Here is a 20,104-nt window from a genome sequence, read left to right on the forward strand (position 1 = left end):
CATTGCTACAAACACTGTCAATGAGTAGTTAACACTCTTGCCTGTAGGTGTCACTGAAAGCTCAGTAGAATAAGAAAGCTGCCCTCAAGTCAGCAATTTTCAGGACCAAAGGTTTAGTGCTTATCATGTAAAGGAAACTTCATTTTCTTATTTTACATACAATTTTTCTTTGCATGCCAACAATATCTGACAGATCATGTAGTGGCTGAGTTTCCAGTGTGTTTTGCTTAAAACTTAGGTCATTTGAGAAGAGAATATGCTTACAGGGCCAGATCCTCAGCTACTGTAAATCAGCATTATTCCTTTGATTTCAGAGACGCTATGCCAATTGACACCAGCTAAGGATTTGGCCCATAATACATACGAAAGAATGCTCAGAGAGAATTCAAGCTTTCCTGACTTATCTTTTAATCTGCATTGTTTCTCTTTATTTTACTGTTGATGGCAGGCTACCAGAATCTGTGGTATTTCTGATTAGTTTAGTTTAGTTTGCTTATGCTGCACTATATTTTTAGCAAGAGTATTCCTGTTAACCTTTAAAGTGAGAAGATGTGGGTAGCATTTGTCATCGGTGGGCCTGCTGTAGCTGTTGCTTTTGTCACTTGTATTCTACCAGAAGAAAATCTTCTCTGGCTGTTTGCACTATTTGGTTTTCATGTCTCATTTTGGGAAGTTGCAACACATTTTATAGTTACAAACCGCCTAGCTGTATGTATCACCGATACTGTCTGAGGGGAACAAATTATCCAATTTGAAAAGAAACCAGCTTGTCCTGATTTTTTTTTTTATTGATTCTGTGTCCATTAGAAGGGATTGTTTGTTTGGACTAAACGGCTTCGCATTGCCATATTTGCTTGTTGTAGATCACGCAGTGCTGTGTTGTGTCATGTTGATCTAGAGTACATGACACAGTGGGACACAATCTGCTGTGGCACAAAATAAACAACATATATAAATCAGAGGCAGACAGTCAGAGACAAATGCATTTTTTAAAGTCGGTGCCCGATGTGAAAGTGTCAGCTTCTGAATGAAATGAGTGAGCAAAAACAGAGTAATGAACAACACCACAGTGGATAACAGTTTATCCCTAGTGACCAAAAAGACTTCAAATGAATTGGTGATTTCTAACTAGAGCTAGGCTGGTTTGCTGGTCCCCTGCATTGCACCACCACACAGGATCCCATTTCAAGTGTGTTCACTTCCAATCTGGCAATGTTGTGTGCTCAGGGATGGGAATGCTATAATGTTAATAATTGCAATGCCTTTCATTCAAGGACATCAAAGTACTTAGCAAACAAAGGATGAAGCCTCCTAAGTCCTGAATGAGGTAGGGGGATAGAGTATTTTAAATCCCAGAAGGCTGAATACTGTTTACAACACGCTCAGGACTTGAGACGAACAAAAGGAGTTGTGATTCAGTAGGAGCTGAGCATCGCAAGTGATTGGTCCCAAAGAGACATAAGGCCAATGTTTTCATATGTGGGTCTCTAAAGTTAGGGATCAAAATATGTATTTAGTTATCTAAACAAGTGACCTGTTTTTCAAAGGTACTGGGCTGAAAAAGGCAAGCCTTGTGATATAGACACTGGACTGGGACCCGTGAGCTGGGGGTTCAGTTCCTGGTTTTGTTACAAACTATCTGCAACACCCTGGACAAATCAGTTTCTCTGTGCCTCAATTCCACATCTGTAAAATGGGGATAATAGCACTTTCCCTTTCCCCACCCTTGTCTATTTAGATTATAAACTCTTCAGAGTGAGGACTCTCTCCTCTGTATGTGGGGTGCACTGTACAAAAGTCACCCATCTTGTTTGCAGCCCCTATGCACTACTATATTACAAATAAAAATCACCATAACAATGGGCACCTACCATTTCCATTGATTTGGCACCTCTGAGCACCAGACAGCTTATTTAGGTGCCTAAATACATACGTAAGTGGTCAGCTTCAAGTCCCTATGTTTACATTTTTTGCCAAAATGACTTTCTCAAGGTTATACCAGTCACCGGAAGAGCTCAACAGAAAAACAACCCAGGAGCCTTGGCTCCCCTTCCTATATTGAAATCACTAGATCAGGGGTTCTCAAACTGCATTGTACTGCGACCCCCTTTGGATAACAAAAATTACTACATGACCCCAGGAGGGGGGACCGAAGCCTGAGCCCACTCAAGCCCCACTGCACTGGGTTGGTGGGGGACAAAAGCAAAGCCCAAGCCCCACTGTCCCAGGTGGGGGGCAAAGCCAAAGCCCAACAGCTTAACCCCAAGGAAGGGGGCCTATAACCTGAGCCCCGCCACCCAGGACTGAAGCCCTTGGGCTTTGGCCCTGAGAGGTGGGGCTTGGGCTTCAGCCCTAGATGCTGGGGCTCGGGCTTCGCCTTCAGCACCAGCCCCGGGCCCCAGCAAGTCTAAGCCAGCCCTGGCAACCCCATTAAAACAGGATCACCCGACCCACAGTTTGAGAACCGCTGCACTAGCTCCCATGCTCTCATCATAAAGCCCTATTGGACTGATGTAAAGAATGGCACGGAGAGGGTTCATAAGGCACCTGGTCTCGCTCTGCTCTCTACTATTATTAAACATCTCCAGAAGATTAGCATTTTGCTTCTCACCGTATAAGCATATTTGAAGACCCAGACCCAGATCCCCAAAGAGCTTCATAGAGTCAAAGTTTAAGACCAGAAAGGACCACGAGATCATCTAGCCTGACCTTCTGCATATCACATGCCATCAATACCACCCAGCATCCACACACTAAACCCATCACCCAAACTTACATCGAAGTATTATAGCCTTCAGGAGACTAGACTATTATCACAGAATGTAGGGCCAGAAAGGACCTTGACAGGTCATCGAGTCCAGCCTCCTGCACTGAGGCAGGACCAAGGATACCTAGACCACCCCTGACAGGTGTTTGTCTAAGCTGTTCTTTAAAACCGGCAGTGTCAGGGATTCCACAGCTTTCTCTGGAAGCCCATTGCTGTGCTTAATTACCCTTATAGCTAGACAGCTTGTATTTTGCCTCTGAACACTCTTCAGTTTATACATGTTTCTTAGAGTGGACTGGATACAGTACTCCAGCTGAGACCTCACCAGTGCCAAACAGAGTGGGACAGTTACCTCCCATGTTTTACATACAAAAGAATTGAAGCTAGCTCATGGAGGGAGAACAAACCTGGTCTGGCTCTTTACCTGGAAGAAAGAAAGAGAGTCTTTGCTCAGGTAACTCATGGAGTTTTCTTCAAGCTCCTGGGTACCATTTGGTACCCACATATTAGCAACTGACTTGGAGGCAATGCCTGAGTAGCTCTAGCAAAGAATGGCCGAAGTGGCTGCTGGAGAAAGCAATGAAGAGGATTTTATTCTGAGTTAGAAGGGAGAGTGCTGTATAGGCCAAGGCCATTTCAGTACACAATGTGCTGACTTTCTGTACCATGTATTGTCATTGGAGCATGCCAGGGTGTCTGTTAGATGTTTAATGAAAGCCACTGTCAATGACAAGGTAATTTCAGGTTCAAGCATGAATGCTCAAGTGCAGGAGTTTATGTTCAATTACCAGATGCTTTAAACAAGCAGTAAGACAAAGGAAAGCAATGCCAAGCACAAAGGATCAAGTCCAACACTATTGAAAATGGACAGACTGTTGCCTTTGCTGTTGATGTACAGTAATCAGATAAGACATAACAGGGTTAGGTAAAAGGCTCAGTAAAGTTTTAGCATCTAGGGATTTATGCAGTAGCTACATATTTGAGGCCCGCCATTCTATGACTTCAGGTATATAACAATGTTAGGAACATCTCTCTCCCCGCCCCACCTTCTCCCGTGGAAGAATAATAGACCACAGTTTTTACTAAATTCCACTCAAAAGCATTAAGTTATCACTTTTGATTGTGCATTCATGGTTGATTCTAGAGAAATTTACTTTGAATAACAATACTGAAAGGCTAGTTCAATAAATTACATTGATTCATTTTTGTCTGATCTCACAGGCCTCACTTGACCCTGATGTGCATACCCACAGCAAAAGCAGATATAGAGCTATATTTTTTCTATTGCCTCCATTCCACATCTATTTTTGTAGATACAAACAATTGTGCTTGCAGTTGTGGATATGAAATGATTTTCAAGTGCAAATAAAAGCCCCACCCATTTAACTACCTGATATTCTGATGCAAACATCAGAATTAACTTTCAAAGTTGATTTTTTGCGTAGGCACTCATACAACTTTACAAGGATTTAGATGTACATTCATTTTTTTAAAGATACATTATAACCCCAGAATTTTGGGGATGATTTTTTAAATATTTTTGTTTGATTTATTTATTTTTGCCATAAGTAGCTGTTCAAAGATCTCTATTACTTAGTTTCAATTGGCAAGGACCAGTGATTAGACAGATATAGCCGAAACTGCTCCCAGGCATTTTATTTTGCCTTGGATGTGTCTTACTTTGGAAATCCATTATGAAGGGAGATAATGGGCAGCATACCAAAGCAGTATGCCCTAGATTTTGCCCTGCATTATAGAGCATTATGTTGGTTTCAAGTAAGACTGAGTCTTATCTTCCTTTGTGTAAACTGCAGAATTTTAAAGCGTTCCTTGCACATGTATCTCACCTGAGTGAGCAGATGTTTGCACCTTCAAATTTAGGTCATTCTGGTGTTGTTGAAATTTTGCTTGCTGACTTTTGGCTTCAACATCAGGGGTTAAGAAGCTAGGTTGTCATGTAAGGGTAACAAAACACCAGTAAGATAAGAGATGATCTGACCATTTCCCAGGAATATTTTAATGGCATAATACTGGTACTAAACCACACTTGGTGCCTGAATGTAAGTTTAACAGGAAACCTTACATGGAGAGGGTTTGTGTGTGATTTCAAAACATATTTTCAAGGTTTGTTCTAGGCAAAAAAGAAGTCAGAATTTTTCAAAAGAGGAGAAGAGAATTACATAACTGCAAAAACTTGTATACACCTCCACCTAAGTTCTGGACGGCAGAATAAAGCAGAAAAAGAGAGAAAATGAAAATATTTGGAGTCAGTGGTGATCTATATTATGAGTGATGTTTATGGTCATTCTTGGTCTGTGACTAAATTATTGCATTATGTAAATAACTCAGTGGCCTTTTCCCTTGCTATGCTAGGGCTGACTTTAATTCTTCGGGAAAGGGTTATTTGGGTGTCTGCCAATGTTTTGATATAAATTAGCTAGGATATAAATTAAATAACCTCTTCTTCTGTTTCTATAGATGATAATGTGATGGAACCAGAAGTACTTGTAGTTGTAGTTTGGTCAAGAAGCAGGATGCTGGTGACAAAAGGGCATATTGAGAAACAGGGAGAGAGATTAAGCAGATGGAGGACCACATGAAGTGGTTGGAAACGCCCCCAGAAGCAGATCGATAACAGTCAGAACTGTGACAGAAATGAGAGAGTAAAAAGACACACAGATTTGTTTTTTTAAACATGCATAAGTAGGTGACATTTTTGCCTGTGCAGACAGTGAAGATTGAATGCCACACTGTCGTTTTTGAGCAGTAGAAATAAAACTTGGGTTATCACGCAAATATGCTCATCAACAGTCTTGGTGTCATCATCAAATTTGTCAAACTTTTAAAGAAAATAATGACTGCCTTAAAAGTGGCAATGTGAGCTAGCAGATACAGATTAAACTGAAGTGTTAAAAGCCTAAGGCATCCATGTAACACAGGTAGAATATCTACCTATACAGGTAAATGGGACCAGGGTAATGACCCAATGAAAACACAATGAAAAAGTAAATTCCAATGATTGAACTAAATTCACACACTTACAACAATGAGGTGACACATAAACTTATGCTGCCATTTATGTTACCTTTGAATTTGGCCTTAAAAATCTATAATCATCATCCAGCTCCCTAGCATATGCCTGCATCCCACAAAGACATAACAAAATGCAAATTGTCAATAGAGAGGATAATTAACCACTGGAACAGTTCAGCAAGGGATATGGTACGTGCTCCATTATTTGGAGTCTTTAAATCAAGACTGGATGACTTTCTACAATAGAATGTTCTAGCTCAACCAAGAATGATTGGTCATAATGCAGGTCTTTTAATGGGTGACGTTTTATAGCATGTGTTATGTATGAGTCAGACTAGATGGTCATAATGGTCTCTTCTAGCCTGACAATCTATGAAAGACCTTGCAGGACAAGACAGTGACTAGAGATAATACAAATCAACAGTAGCATTTAAATCACTCTGCTTTTGATATGTGATCAAAGACTGAAAATCACCCACAGGAATACACTAAATATTCAGACAAGCAACATCTCCCTCCCTTTTTTTTAATTTGCTAATGCAACATTTATACAAGAACTGCCAATTGACAAAGTCAAAAGCATCTGAAGCTTGGTGACTATCAAACTTCTGGGACCTCTTAACACTCTAGATATCATCAGACACTGTGAAAAATGCTGAGGACTGGAAAATGTGACCCTGAACTGAGAAGATTAATAACCGGTGAATAGCTAAACTAACATGTGATAATTTGCTATGCTAATTTCTACAGCTATCCTAATGGATTGTTTGAATAGTTTATGGGGCATGGCCAAAATTCATTTTAGTAAGGAACGGGGAAAGGTCAGAGCAAAGGTGAACGGTTAAACAAAATCTTCTGTTTTACAATATCACAGCATCCACCTGCATTGCTTTCACTTATATGCTGTCAATCTTACAGGAAGGCAACAGCACAGAATGGTCAACATATCATAAATGAGACTCAGGATTGCTATTTTCATATACCAGTATATGTTTCCATGTTTTTTGTACTATGAACCATTGTACATGTGTGCTCTCAAGCAAAGGAACTGATTTGTAAGGCATGATTCATATAAGAAAATGTATAGCATTTGACTGTTATTATTTTCTGCAGTAGTATGATATTGCCAGATATAGAATAAAATGTATCATGACAAGTCAATGGGACTAAATCTCTTAAGTGCCTGAGTCACTTTTCAAAATAGGATTTAGATGCTTTTGAAAAGTTAACCCATAGTGTTACTATATACTCCGGCCATACTTCTCTGTAATAAGGGATGTCAGTGATTTATAGCTCTGCATATAATTGGGAGTGAGGCATAGAGAGGGAGAAATGTGGTCTTTCCTGAAGGAGCAAAAGTCCTGATTCAGCAGTTCATCCCCGATTCAGCAATTAAGCACATGCTTAAATGCTTTCCTGAGTGGGGCTCTGCATGATTTCAACCCTGGCAACTTAACATGTTTAGTCTTTGCTATGTTAGAACCACATTTTATAAAGAGAGAGCTTATATAGTTTTTAGATGTATGTTACAGTGTCTCCTGAGGCATTTTCTGTTAGGAAGCATCCATTTCATTTTAACATGGGCAATTTATCTTTTTAAGTAAAATGTGAGCAAAATACTGTTCCATTGCTTTTCCTACTAAGCTGTCCATCTATTCACTTTTAAGAGGGGCGGTTTCCTTCTTAGCTCCATTCATACCTGAACGGCAGTTTTGGTACAACTTACTAATGCATTTCTTGAAATGACATTGGAAAAAAGATTCCCAGAGACTGAAAACTGTCTAAACATGATGTAAGAGTTTCCCTCCCAGGAATTAACATCTCCCATCTCCCAGAAAAGGACCAGGCAGTCAGACAAGCATTTTTGCATACTGAAATACACACTCTTTGTGTGGCTGAATAGTAAATGAAGGTTAATTTAAATCTGAAAACACATTAAGAATGGAATTGCATCAAAGGATACCAGGGAGGGATGCACCATTATAGTACCATGAAGACAAAATAAATGAAAATATATCTGGTCCAGAGAGAGGGCAAAAAGGGTGTTTCTTAAGTAAGAACAGGGAACAATACTTCATTTTAACCTCCATTTTATCCTGTGCAATGTTATCTTATTAAATCAAGCTCTCTCCATACAAATGTGACAAAGAGAATCCTATGTAATGGGGTCTGGAAATGACAATCAAACCTGTCACTCAGAGAAATTTTTATTTGCTCTTTTATACCAGTCAGCATTGGTGCCTGATTACGCTAGGAAAACAAAGCATACATTTTGCTATACATGTATCGCTTTGTATTTTGCACTAAAATAAAAGGCACTTTCACTTCAGAAGTACCTTATATGAAATTGGTATATTTGACAAATGATTGTACCATTTTTGACAGACTTTATAGATAAACTAGTGAATTCAAGGTGTCACCTTTTGTGGGCTATTGATTAATACTAGCTGAAATCCATCTTTGCAAGTATGGAATAATCTACTGTCATTACAAAAAATGATGGCCATCTTACAAGGAAGGTTAATCAGATACAGGAGCAATCATATCTGGTCTTTGATAAATTACAAAGTCATCAAGGATCAATCATCAGTTCCCCTTGCAACAAGCCATTGTTACTGCACAAATGTGATGACATGCAATCTGTTCTACTATCACATGCCCAGCATCGAAAAGAATTTTGCCACTTTGAACAATGCAGCCTGCTGAGATTGTTGATTTGTGATGTTTTAAAATATGTTTAGAATGATAATGATTGTAAATATAGAGAAGAGCTGGCTTAAATTTTCTAGGGGCTACAGGCGAGCAATAAAAAATAATCAATATGCATACACTCAAACACATCAGCTATAAGGTGATTGATATAGTTTGTGAATTTGCATGGAGCTGTATGTATTCTTACATTTCTCTACGTGCCCATCACGCCACCATATTTATCTCTGCTCTGCTACCTCCATACCCAGGATCTAGGCCAAGAAGTTATTCTAAAGCTCAGGATTTAGTGAACATGCAACAGTAAGATCAAAATAAATCATTTTTAAAGCATAATATCTCCGGGGTCACCAAAGCTAAAGAATACCATTAGACATCAATGGAAAACCAGGATCTCCAATGAACGTTAGTATTAGTTTCTAATCCCTAGTATCATGGATGTCATACCATGAATTGGACATTGGTCCCAAAGGTTAGGCCAAAATCTAGGCCTTCCAGGACATTTACTATACAGACTATCGTACTCACAGCCACTTATGGACACTATCCTTTTGTCTGATGACCACTTCCCGGAAAGCTGAAGTTGCTGGAATCAAAATTGGTGAATTTATTATTACTTATTATTTGTATTGTGGTAGCCACAGAAGGCCCCAGTCATAGACTGGAGCCCCACTGTGCTTGGCACTGTAAAACAGAACAGACATCCACGGCCTCCTGGAGCTTACAGTCTTAGGGCAGCTTGATACTTAAAATGCTACAGCTGGGCCCGTGTAGTGCTTCAGTGAAGACTCTACTTATGCCGCCAGGAAGGCTTCTCCTGTTGGTATAGGCACTCCATCTTCCCGAGAGGTGGTAGCTATGTCAATGGAGCTGTTTACATCAGGGATTAGGTCAGTTTAACTGTATCACTCGCGGGTGGTGTGTGTGGATTTTTCACAACCCCAACGTAGTTATGTCGACCTAATTTCCTTGTGTAGACCTGGTCTAGACAAGACATAGATATGACTGGAGAGGGGAAGAGGGCACAAGGTAATAATGAGACAAACCTGGATACCCCTCTCTTCTGATTTTTCCCTATTCAGTTCTTTTATATCGCCCCTCTTCCCATCTTCTCTCACTCGTTTCCTTCTCTTCCTGCTCAGATGTTGTGCTATGTTAATCAGATGTAAAATATTAACTGTTATATCTGACTGCTTGAAATGGATAAAAACGTCAAGCTGTATTTTGTATCAGTTTTATTCATTAAGACAAAACTCTTAGGTATTATATTTTGTAATGAAGTTTCTTTACAAATCTGTACTTTGTATTATTTTATAGGACACAAATATAATTTATATATATATATATATATATATATGGGGCAGCTGTATACCAGTATATGGACACATGCAGATGTGCATGTGTGTGTTTGGGAATGGATGGGGAGCATTATCTTGGTATATAGCTGCCCATATCCTGGTGCCATTATTTTGATTGTACATGTCTTAGGGGGTGACAACAATCTATTTCAGGGGATCATACTCAACAGATAAGTATTTTGTCTCTCAGATGTTATAGTAAAAAATATAAAGGCAACACACTTGCCTTTTAGATTTCAATTCATGTTGCAGATAAAGCCACAGGAAAACATCTCCTTTTTCTTCCATTTGGCTAAGAGACAAGTTCTAATGTTTATTTCACAAAAGTTCATGTTTTGCCCCAGAATAACACAGTTACTGGCCATAACATTTCATTTGAACTGTACTGGGTTACTGAAGGACACCTCTTGCACATTTAAAAAAATAAAACAGTCCTGATTTCATGCCAATTTGTTGCAAGTTTTACAAACTTCTTCAAGGTGTGAAAGACAAAATTCTATCTATTGTTCTCTGTTGAGCAGAAGCAGATATCAGGGCCTTGCAGTTTGGTTTCCTGGTGGAGGAGAAATCAATGATGTGGAGTCTAGGTATAGTCTTAGTGAAAGTTTTTTTTATTTTACACTAGATACATCAGTCCTTGAACAGTCATGGTCACAAACAGCACACAAACAATCCACTTTCTGGCATCTCACTCTGAACACCAATGCCTGGCTCCCAAGGGGCAACTCTGCCACAAGAATTGACCCTAACTAGCAAGATTAAGGCAGAGAGCAGCTCCATCTTATTGCTTGCCGTAAGTCCCACAAGAAGAAACTACATAACAAAACTAACAATAATACAATCATTTTTTCCAAGACTGAACAGTGCTTGCACACTAAGAAAAAGATCATCCAGGACTATGTAACAGTGCCACATGCTGACATATCTAAATACAGCTACATATTGTCTTTCATTTACAGGGGTTAATTAGTAATTCTTAATGACTCACTTATTTGGTGCCCCACTGGAAGTACCAATGAAGGACCTGATTTGTAAAGGGTGTCTTATCAGCCCTTTCTAAAATCCAGACCCTTAGGCAGTATCACAATCTAGGCATCCAAGATCACCAGACACTTTTGAAATTCTTGGCTGTAGAATGTGCATCAAAAGACTATGCTGAAAATGTTCAGCAGAAATTCAGTATTGTAAATGTCTGAGGATAAAATTAGTAAATGCAATCCCTCAATTCAGCAACCTGAGACACCAGGGGGTGAAGAAAAACTTTCCAAAAATAAAGAACAGTAAGTGTTTTCATACTAGTTAACCAATTTTCAATTATTTTCTCTATCTGTGACTCCCTCAGTGATGCAGAGAACTGAATGCCACAAAGTGTTAATTTTTTTTTAAACAGCACTATCACTGGGGTGGACTCCCAGTCTTTACTCTATTTAGCAAGCTGAACAAAACTCGCAGCCCTACATTTAAAGTAAAAACACAGTCAGGCAGATTTTCAACTGGTGTAAATTGACTTAGCTTCTTTGACTTTTAAGAGAGCTACATTGCTTAGCTCTAGCTGAGAATCAGGCCTTTTATCTCTGAGTTGATGCACAATTTCCCTTTCCTTCCCCCCTCCCCATTGTTGTGTCCGAAAAACCCTGTTCCTACCTTAAAATGCTTTTGGACAGAAAGTGGACTATCAGACAGGAAGTGGCCTATCAAAGTTGATTTTACTGGAAACCAAATTCTATTATTGTATATTGGAATCTGTGAAGGAACAAAAAGACAATGTAAAAGAAGAACAAAGCAAAGAGTTTCACACTGGGACCTACAGTTATTTTTCCTCTGGAAAAATTACCACCTCAGTTTTCAGCAATGCGTGGCAACAGCCTATTGTTGTTATGATGGTTTCTCTGCAGATTGGGTTGTTGAGTCAATCCCACAGATGACTTCAACCAAAGTATTCCTCTAAACAGCATCTGCTGCCACTATTTTGTAATTAGAAGAAAATTAGAAGAAGTGTTAGCAAATAGCTCCCTGAAAGAAGTGATTCTATAGCACAAATGTCAAGGCTAAGACCTTTAAGCCTTTTAGAAACCATACTAAAAACCACACTGTGCTTTTGTAATACAATAAAGAAACAAACTAGACTGCAGGCTATATTAACTTACTGTTATATATGCAGAAGTGTAGGTCATAACACCACCTGTGGCTGTTACAGCTCACTTTGTTTGGTTCCAACCTAACATATTTTGGACTTGCACAGAAAGATAAGGAGTGTGGGATCAGGTCTTCCATGTAAAGTTACATCCTGCCTGTATATGGACCAAGCGGGGAATGGCAAGTAGACCCTGGGACAAGACTGCATAATAGAAGGAAATACCATCATATAAGTGTAGATAATTCTTATTTTAAAATACATCTTTAGCCTATAACCTGTTGATCCTTTGCCCTATTACTGCATCCAACCCAGAAGACAAAACACATCTTTCTAAAAGGACCAAATGCCAAGAATTGAAAGAAGCCCAATCAAACAAAATCCTCCAAAACAAACCTTTTTTAAAAAAAGTCCATGCTCAGAAGAGACTAATTTGTTTTCTGGTGAAGATGATAACCTCTTCTCAATTTACTTGGGAATCCTGCAAGATACTGATTAATGTTTCCTTGTCCCATTGACAGATCTTGAGACAGCAAACTTTTATTTCGATAGCTGAGCTTTTCTTCTATTACTGATAACCTCCTGGCATTGATGGGAGAGAAAAGTGGAAGGATCAATGAAAAATCGTGTAGAATAAAAAACTCTCAAGATCATTCCTTCTTCAGCGGTGGCTGAAAATCTCCAGCTCCCACTCGGATATAACGCTGTAAAGCAGTGCTCCAGGGGGGCGGGGCTGCGCACTCCGGAAGATCAAAGCAAGTTCGATATAACACGGTTTCACCTATAATGAGGTAAGATTTTTTAGCTCCTGAGGACAGCGTTATATGGGGGTAGAAGCGTATAAAGAAAAGATGGTACCTGCTCCCAGACATACTGGGGCATTCATCCCGACTTCAATGCAGTTAAACCATGGATAAATTGGCCAGTGCTGGTAGCTACCATAGTAGCTATCCGACCTAGCTCTGCTGATTCCCTTTAATCATTATCTGCACACCACTCCTTGCCATTCACATTCATGGTTCTCTTGAGCGGAGAAGATCAGTCATCTTGAAATATATCAGACAGTTTGGTTATCTGGGCAACTTATGTCTAGCTGTAAATCATTAAGATCACTTTCTGTTGTAACCCAAGTCAGCATATTAATTCAGGCCTCCAGTGTTGAGATGTGAGTGAACCACTATACCACATCACTCTCTATTTTTTACTAGTAAATACAATAATAATAAATAATAATAATAATACCCAGATCTTACATAAAGTTTTTCATTAGATCAGTAATTGAGATTTTAGAAAGAGACTTCCTGCTACTCTGATTTCAGATGACGGTTTTCAAATTTCACTGTGTACAATTTTCAGCACTGGAAAATTCTTGCCACTGCTGTCCATTCCACCCCTCTCCCTACTGCTCCCTTTGGATTATCACTGAGACATTCAGTCACATTTTCAATGTGTGTAATATCTAGGTTTAGGTCTCCATTCTCCTTCAATAACCTGAATGGAGAGGAGTCAGATTGCTCCCCACACTTTGACAGCCATTGACTCGATGACAAGCTTTCCCTATCCTCCAAACAGGGTTGCATATTCAGGGAGGGATCGTGCTGTTCTCTGTGGTGTCCTTTCCCATTAGAATATCAGGGAAATAACAGCATAAGAGAACAGCGACCCTATCTGCAATTTCTTCCTCCTGAGGAAGTCATGCTGCCAAGGCAAAGGGGATACAGGGTGCTCGGGGTGGGGTCAATTTGCCCCAGGTCCCCCCACAAGAGTTTTTTGGGGCCCCTGGAGCGGGGTCCTTCACTTGCTCTGGGGGCCCTGGAAAACTCTCGTGGGGCCCAGGCCCCAGGAGCTTCTTCCGCTCTGGGTCTTTGGCAGTAATTTGGCGGTGGCGGGGGGGGGGTCCTTCCACTCCAGGGCAGTCCTTCCGCTCTGGAGCGGAAGGACCCCCTGCCGCTGAATTACCGTCGAAGCTGGACCCACTGCCAAAGTACTGGGTCTTCGGTGGCAATTCAGTGGCGGGTCCTGGAGCAGAAGGACCCCCCACTGCCGAGTTACCGCTGAAGTGGGGGCCCCCTGCCGCTGAAGACCCAGGCCCCCTGAATCCTCTGGGCGGCCCTGAGGAGATATGAGGCAATCCTGCAGAGTCCCTTGCCCTCTCTCCCCCACTCTGCCCAGATCTGTGGGATTCTTGTAAAGGTGATGCATTTGGAGGTCCATTCCCTGCCTGGTCTGGAAAGGGATAAACCTCACCCCTCAGAGTGGAGTGGATGAGTAGGAAGACATGCTAAGAGTTGAAACTCACTCAGTTTGACTAGCCCCTATGATGTGGGATTCTCCTGCACTGGGGTGTTCTGGGACAGTAGGAATTTTAAGCCATGGCTGCACAGCTGTCACATTTAACTTTATAAGAATCAAAACAGTCAAAGGAATAAATAAACAAACAAATTCACTGAGCCAGATCTTCAGTAGGTGTAAATTGATGTAGCTCCGTGAAGTCCATGAAGCTACTCAAATTTGCACTACTAAGAATCTGGCCTACTGTATCCAATTAGAAATGGACTCTTCTTTTTATTCTTATGGTGCAGACATTGGCATTAGCTGTACAAATGGTTAACTGTCAGAGCTTAGTGATGCAGGGAAGGTTAGTCAGCTCATCACGCCTGTTCTAACCCTGCAGCTACCTCCAACTGACTTAATCTGTCAAACGCATCTGTGGCCTTCTTCCCACGATGTCGCTGCCAGATTTACTGGGTTCAAAGATTCTCTCATATGCTATAAGTTACAAACACTCTCATTTCCCTAAGTCAGAGTCTAGCAAAAGTTGAGCTACTTTCTATTACTGACAGCTGAGGAAAGTAGGTCGGATGATAAACCAAATGTATCCGCTTTATTGTAAACACACCCATCATGCTGATAATCTTCAGTTAACTGGCCTTGCTGCTCTTTACACGTCTTCCCTTGCTATGAAATTAAAACAGCTTCCATCTGGCCACGTGCAAAGTAACTTATTCTTGATATTTTCGCTTGTACACATACATGCTCAGATGCAAATGTTAGTAGGCATCAGATGTATGTATCAGAAAACAACTGTGTGTGCTTTGAGAATGCTTTCATTTTAATAACGTTGAACTTTCATTTGTATTCAGAAAACTGCAAAATACTGTAACCTTTCTGAAAGGGATAATGTTAAACTAAATTGGAACAAGTTGATGAAACTGTGTTAATTAACTGCTTTCATCTCATTGAACATTTGTGTTTAACCTACAGGTCATCTCTTTTTTGAACTGCTGTATGGATTTGATCTTCAATGACGGGCAAATCGACTGAATCATCTATTGACAGTGAAATTAAGTGAGACCTCTTGAACCTCTTCCTTTCTCTGCGAGGGTAAGTAAATTCCTAAAACGGAAGGCATGAACCTTTTCATGAATTATTCTAAGTTTTTTTTTTATGGTAGGAGAGGTTGTAATAATTCTTAGTCTTAACATGTGAGCTTGTGAAAATTTGTTAGCTATGCCTTGTGGGCTTAAGCTGAAAATACAGAGCGACAAATGGAAAAACCTCTCCTTTTCTATAGTGAATGTAGATACATGGCTGACCTCTTTTAAAAAGTCATTTTCCCATAAGTGTTACATACTGAAACAGAAATATTTAGAAACACAAGACACTTGCTCCTGTCTTGACATGCTTATTTATCTGTGCAATTATCTGGTTTAAAACCACTAATTGACTAAAAGAGTAAATAGGGGAGGAAAATCCTTCTGAATTTAATATTTAATAGAATAGACATTTCACAGCACCCAACTTTCTTTAAATCAGAGTTGGATAGGCAAAATAAGAAACTGAACTGAAAGAAGAAGCTGAGAAGGAGTCAATATATTTTTATTTCTGCTGTTAAAAGATAACTTTAATAATGCTGGAGATAAGTTCAAAACTGGCAAGTGAGGTAGGTCAGAGATCTATGCTTTTTAATATCTAGCTTTTCTCCAGTAAGACTTTTATCACATTAATGGCTAAATCATACTGATTGTAAAACAGCCAAAATGAAGCAATTAGTAAGGCCTGTGACAGTCGTGGAGAATGAAATGCACAAGGTTTTCAGTACAAGCCAGATGGATATCTTCAATATATTTCTTATTATCTGCTCATGGTAATATGGTTCAATTAAACTAAATCAGTACTACAGAAGACCATTTGAATTGCCTGAAAAAATTAAGTGTCTGCTACAAGTTTAATGAGGCTAAACAGTCATATTATGTTTACAAGTTTTATTTGTTATGATCAGTAAGTGTTTACAAGAAAAAAAAGTAATCTATTTCATTTGAGCAGTCTTTCCTAAGTGAAAAGTATTATACTTTACACTTTAATTCAGCTGCCTGAGTGTGTTCTATTCACTTTTTAAATCCATTAGGTATCAGAGTTGACTTAACTGTAAAAAGAGCAAGAAACAAGCATTTTTTCTCAAAGCACTTTCTGTTCAACAATGATCATAAATTAAAGGAATGTAGTTTTATAACAATATACAGTTGTTAACCAATTATAATAGTTAACTAATTACAGGACTGATGCAGCTCCTAGAGAAGTCAATGGAAAAACTTGATGGTAGTTGGATGGGGCTCTAAAAGAGGGCCATGTTCAGTATGCCCCAGTACTGCTTGTCATGTTGGCATTAAGAAAATCAAAAGGAAAAGACTTTCTAACAAGAACTATGAGGATGGTAAAAATAACACATTCTATGGCACGCACACATTTTATACTCCATGGGTCACATTTTCAGCAGTCTTCCTTAACAGTGTCTGCAAAATTTGATGGGTGAAGGGAATATGGTTCAAAGATTATAGCATGGAACCTGGGTTCTAGCCTGGCTCTACTGTGTGACCTTGGACAATTTTCAATCTCTGTGCTTTAATTTACTCATCTGAAAAATGGAGATACTGAAATAATGCAATTTATTTTACCTCAAAAGGGTGTTCTCTGAATGACAGTCAATGTTTCCAAAGTACTTTTTCAGATCCTCAGGTGAAAGGAGATGTCTAAGTTCTAAGTATTATTAAATGCAAGTTTCACATGCATAAAATTCATACCCTCACAAATTTTGATTTCTGAAGATGGTTTCTGAATATTTGACCCTACATATATGATTTGGAGTGGAAATGACTTGTCTCTCACAATGATGATCCCAAAGTGGTCTACAATGAAACTATTCAACTACTGTATTTAGGAGAAGAAGTGAAGAATAACTTAGTCCAATTAAAACTATGGGGGAAATGCAGTTAGGCAACACACTGGAATTCTGCTTGAAATTATAATACTGCTCTTGCAAAATTATACCTACTGGACATCAACAACACATCTTTCACTTCTATCCAACTACTGACCAGGCTTAGCTTAGAATAGTGATTTTCAACCGGTGGTCTGCAGACCCCAGGAGGAAGGCTGACTATGTCTGAGGGTCCACGAAAAGTTGTCGTTACCACAGAACAGTGGTTTTCAACCTGTTATCCATGGATCCCTGGGGGTCCACAGATTATGTCTAAGATTTCCAAAGGGGTGCACACCTCCATTCAAAATTTTTTAGGGGTCTGCAAATGAAAAACTGTTGAAAACCACTGGCTTAGAAGATCCACTAACAGCACGACAGCCCCAGAGGGTATGGCTACAACAGTTTGGGGAGGTGACAAAGAAGGATTAGTGAAATGAATAACTTTCTCATTTAAAAACTTTTCTTTCATACAGTGTATGCATTGGATCATATTTAATCCTACTAGAAGACACTTGTGTCCTAGAAAATAATTGGTGTCATTGGAAACAGTCCAATTAGGGAGAACGTACTCAGTTGCAATTTTATGGCCAAATGTTATTGCTTTAGTTAATTGCTAAAATTTAGTGTTCATTACTGATTTCTAACTGTTTATGAGTCAGAAGACAGGAAACATTTTTCAATACTTACAGATATTGGTTAGTTTCAACAGACTGTGAAAATTATCAGTTTTCTTTAGAAAGTGGTAAAGAAATGCACAGAGATGGTCTCTCTACTGAAAACCAAAGTTGGAATCAATTTTATTTTTCTACTCCAAAACCAAACAAGAAAAACACAAAACAAAACCATGAATAAATCAGAGATCAAATGTCTCTATATCCCCTGTATTTTTCCCCATAGAATTTTACCTAAAAAAATCTGGATTTGTTGAATCATGAGATCAACAGTGGTTTTTTTTTTTAAGCCAAAATTGGGATTTCTTTACCCTAGTATTATTTTTTATGGAATGCTCATATCTTACACATATACGATGAGTCCCCATAAAAATGATCCTCCATTACTTAATATTTTAAAATTATCTTTCCACCTCTCTTTTGACCATTTTAAAGTTCTTGATGATGGGTAACTGAAGAGTTTTGGCTCTGATACTAGTTGACAACACATAGTGTGCCATCAGATATAATTACCAAAAACCAAGCCATAGGCAGTCCAAATTGCCTCTCTTTGATTGCTGGTCTACAGAAACTATGCCTTTTTCTGAATGGGTATTGTGACACTGGCAAACCAGTATGACCCTTATAGGGTTGTAATAAGGACAATTCACTTGTGTGTGGGTATCAAAGAAAGGTTAATTAGACTAGCAATCACTAACTTGTTCATGTGTAGTGATAAGAATCAAGAGTAAATGCTAAATGTATTTGTCCGGGTTTACCTATATCCTGTTAGAAGTTTACCAATGTCACCAAATTAACTTATAGATGCTAAATCTTTTTCATGTCTCTTTAGATGATGTATGTGACTGTAGTCAATCAGTCTTAAAACCAAAGATGCGTATATAATGCATGAGACTAATGATAATAACTGATGGTCGTCAATTATCCATCCCTGTTATAATGAGTGGCTAGAAATTACCTTATGTAAATCAATGTACAGTATCTGGTTTGTTTGTTTATGCATGGGGAGCAGAAGGTTAACGTGAAAGAAGGGTCGTAGTTTAAGAATGAAGATCCAACTTGCTCTGAGAATTTCTGTAAGGTGGCTTGTCAGCCTGCCAGAGAGCTATAAATACTGGACCTTGGTCAAGATCCTGTAATCTCCAGTCTGTCAAACTTTAAACAGGGAAAGTTTAAGCTATTGGACAGAGATGTCCAAGTAATTTCTTGGACTGCCCTGGATAATTCATGCAAGGACTCTAACAGACTACAGCTAAGATGTCATGTGGGCTCTAATCTTTTGAATGATCTAAATAAATTTGTTTGTAAACTACCAGATTTAACATCACTAGTATTATCCTGATCTACAAACTCTGAAATCAACTGTAATGTACATGCTTCATTTACCCTCTTAATAACTATCTTTCCTTTTCTTTTATATTATTAAAGTTTTTAGTTCCTAAAGGATTGGCTATGTGTGATATTTGGGGTAAGATCTGAAGTATATTTTGACCTGGGGTGCATGTTTGATCCTTTGGGATTGGAAGCACTTTATATGTGATTTCTGATTTTAATAATCACAGAAGCCCAGTTGTCTGGGTGGTAAGCTAGGGACTAGGATGCCTAAGGGGACTGTGTTTTTAGCTTCTTGTTAACCTGTATGGAGATACAAGAGTTCAGTTTTTTTACCAGCTTGGTGAACTCTAATGTTGGAATAACCCCCAGTTTGGGGGTGTCTGCCCTGAATGTGGTATTCTCAGTGGTGACCCATACCAGGCAGCATGACAGGTATATCCCCCTCTATTTCAACACTAAGTTGCCATTGAAACTTGCTCTCTTCTCAGTGGCAGGGTCAGAGAGAACCATGGGGGCTCCTGGAAATGACAGCCTGATCATACTAACTTTCACAGTTCAAAGCAAACTTCCTGGCTGGTGCTAGGATGAACTTTTTTAGGAGTTTAAAATTGGATGATGTACATCAGTCAGCTGGGAAAGAAATGTAAAGCAACTGCATGTCACAAAGCACCACCACCTCAAAACAAATCGCAGAGAAAAGGAAAAAGCAGCAATTTATTATATTGATATGGTGAAAGACTGGGTCGTAACTCACAGAGCATCTGTGAAGAGGATGATAAGGTTCTAAAATCTTATTCTGGTAAATATGAAATATACCTTATGTCTGGAGTAAATTCA

The 20,104-nt window shown here is 39.2% G+C and overlaps 1 protein-coding gene and 1 long non-coding RNA gene across 8 annotated transcripts in view; one reads left to right on the plus strand and one right to left on the minus strand.

Annotated features, from left to right (window-relative positions):
- Positions 1–20,104, minus strand: part of CNTN4 (contactin 4) — a 359,621-nt gene that overhangs the window by 38,902 nt on the left and 300,615 nt on the right. The window lies entirely within an intron of this gene.
- The window catches only part of LOC142047859 (uncharacterized), a 76,415-nt gene that overhangs the window by 17,377 nt on the left and 38,934 nt on the right, over positions 1–20,104 (plus strand). For all 5 annotated transcript variants that reach the window (XR_012657119.1, XR_012657120.1, XR_012657118.1 and 2 more), the window contains exon 2: positions 15,266–15,385. This is a non-coding gene — a long non-coding RNA (uncharacterized LOC142047859). The remainder of the gene's footprint in view (positions 1–15,265; positions 15,386–20,104) is intronic.

This window comes from Chelonoidis abingdonii, chromosome 17 (assembly GCF_003597395.2).
Source record: "Chelonoidis abingdonii isolate Lonesome George chromosome 17, CheloAbing_2.0, whole genome shotgun sequence".
Taxonomy (NCBI): Eukaryota; Metazoa; Chordata; order Testudines; family Testudinidae; genus Chelonoidis; species Chelonoidis abingdonii.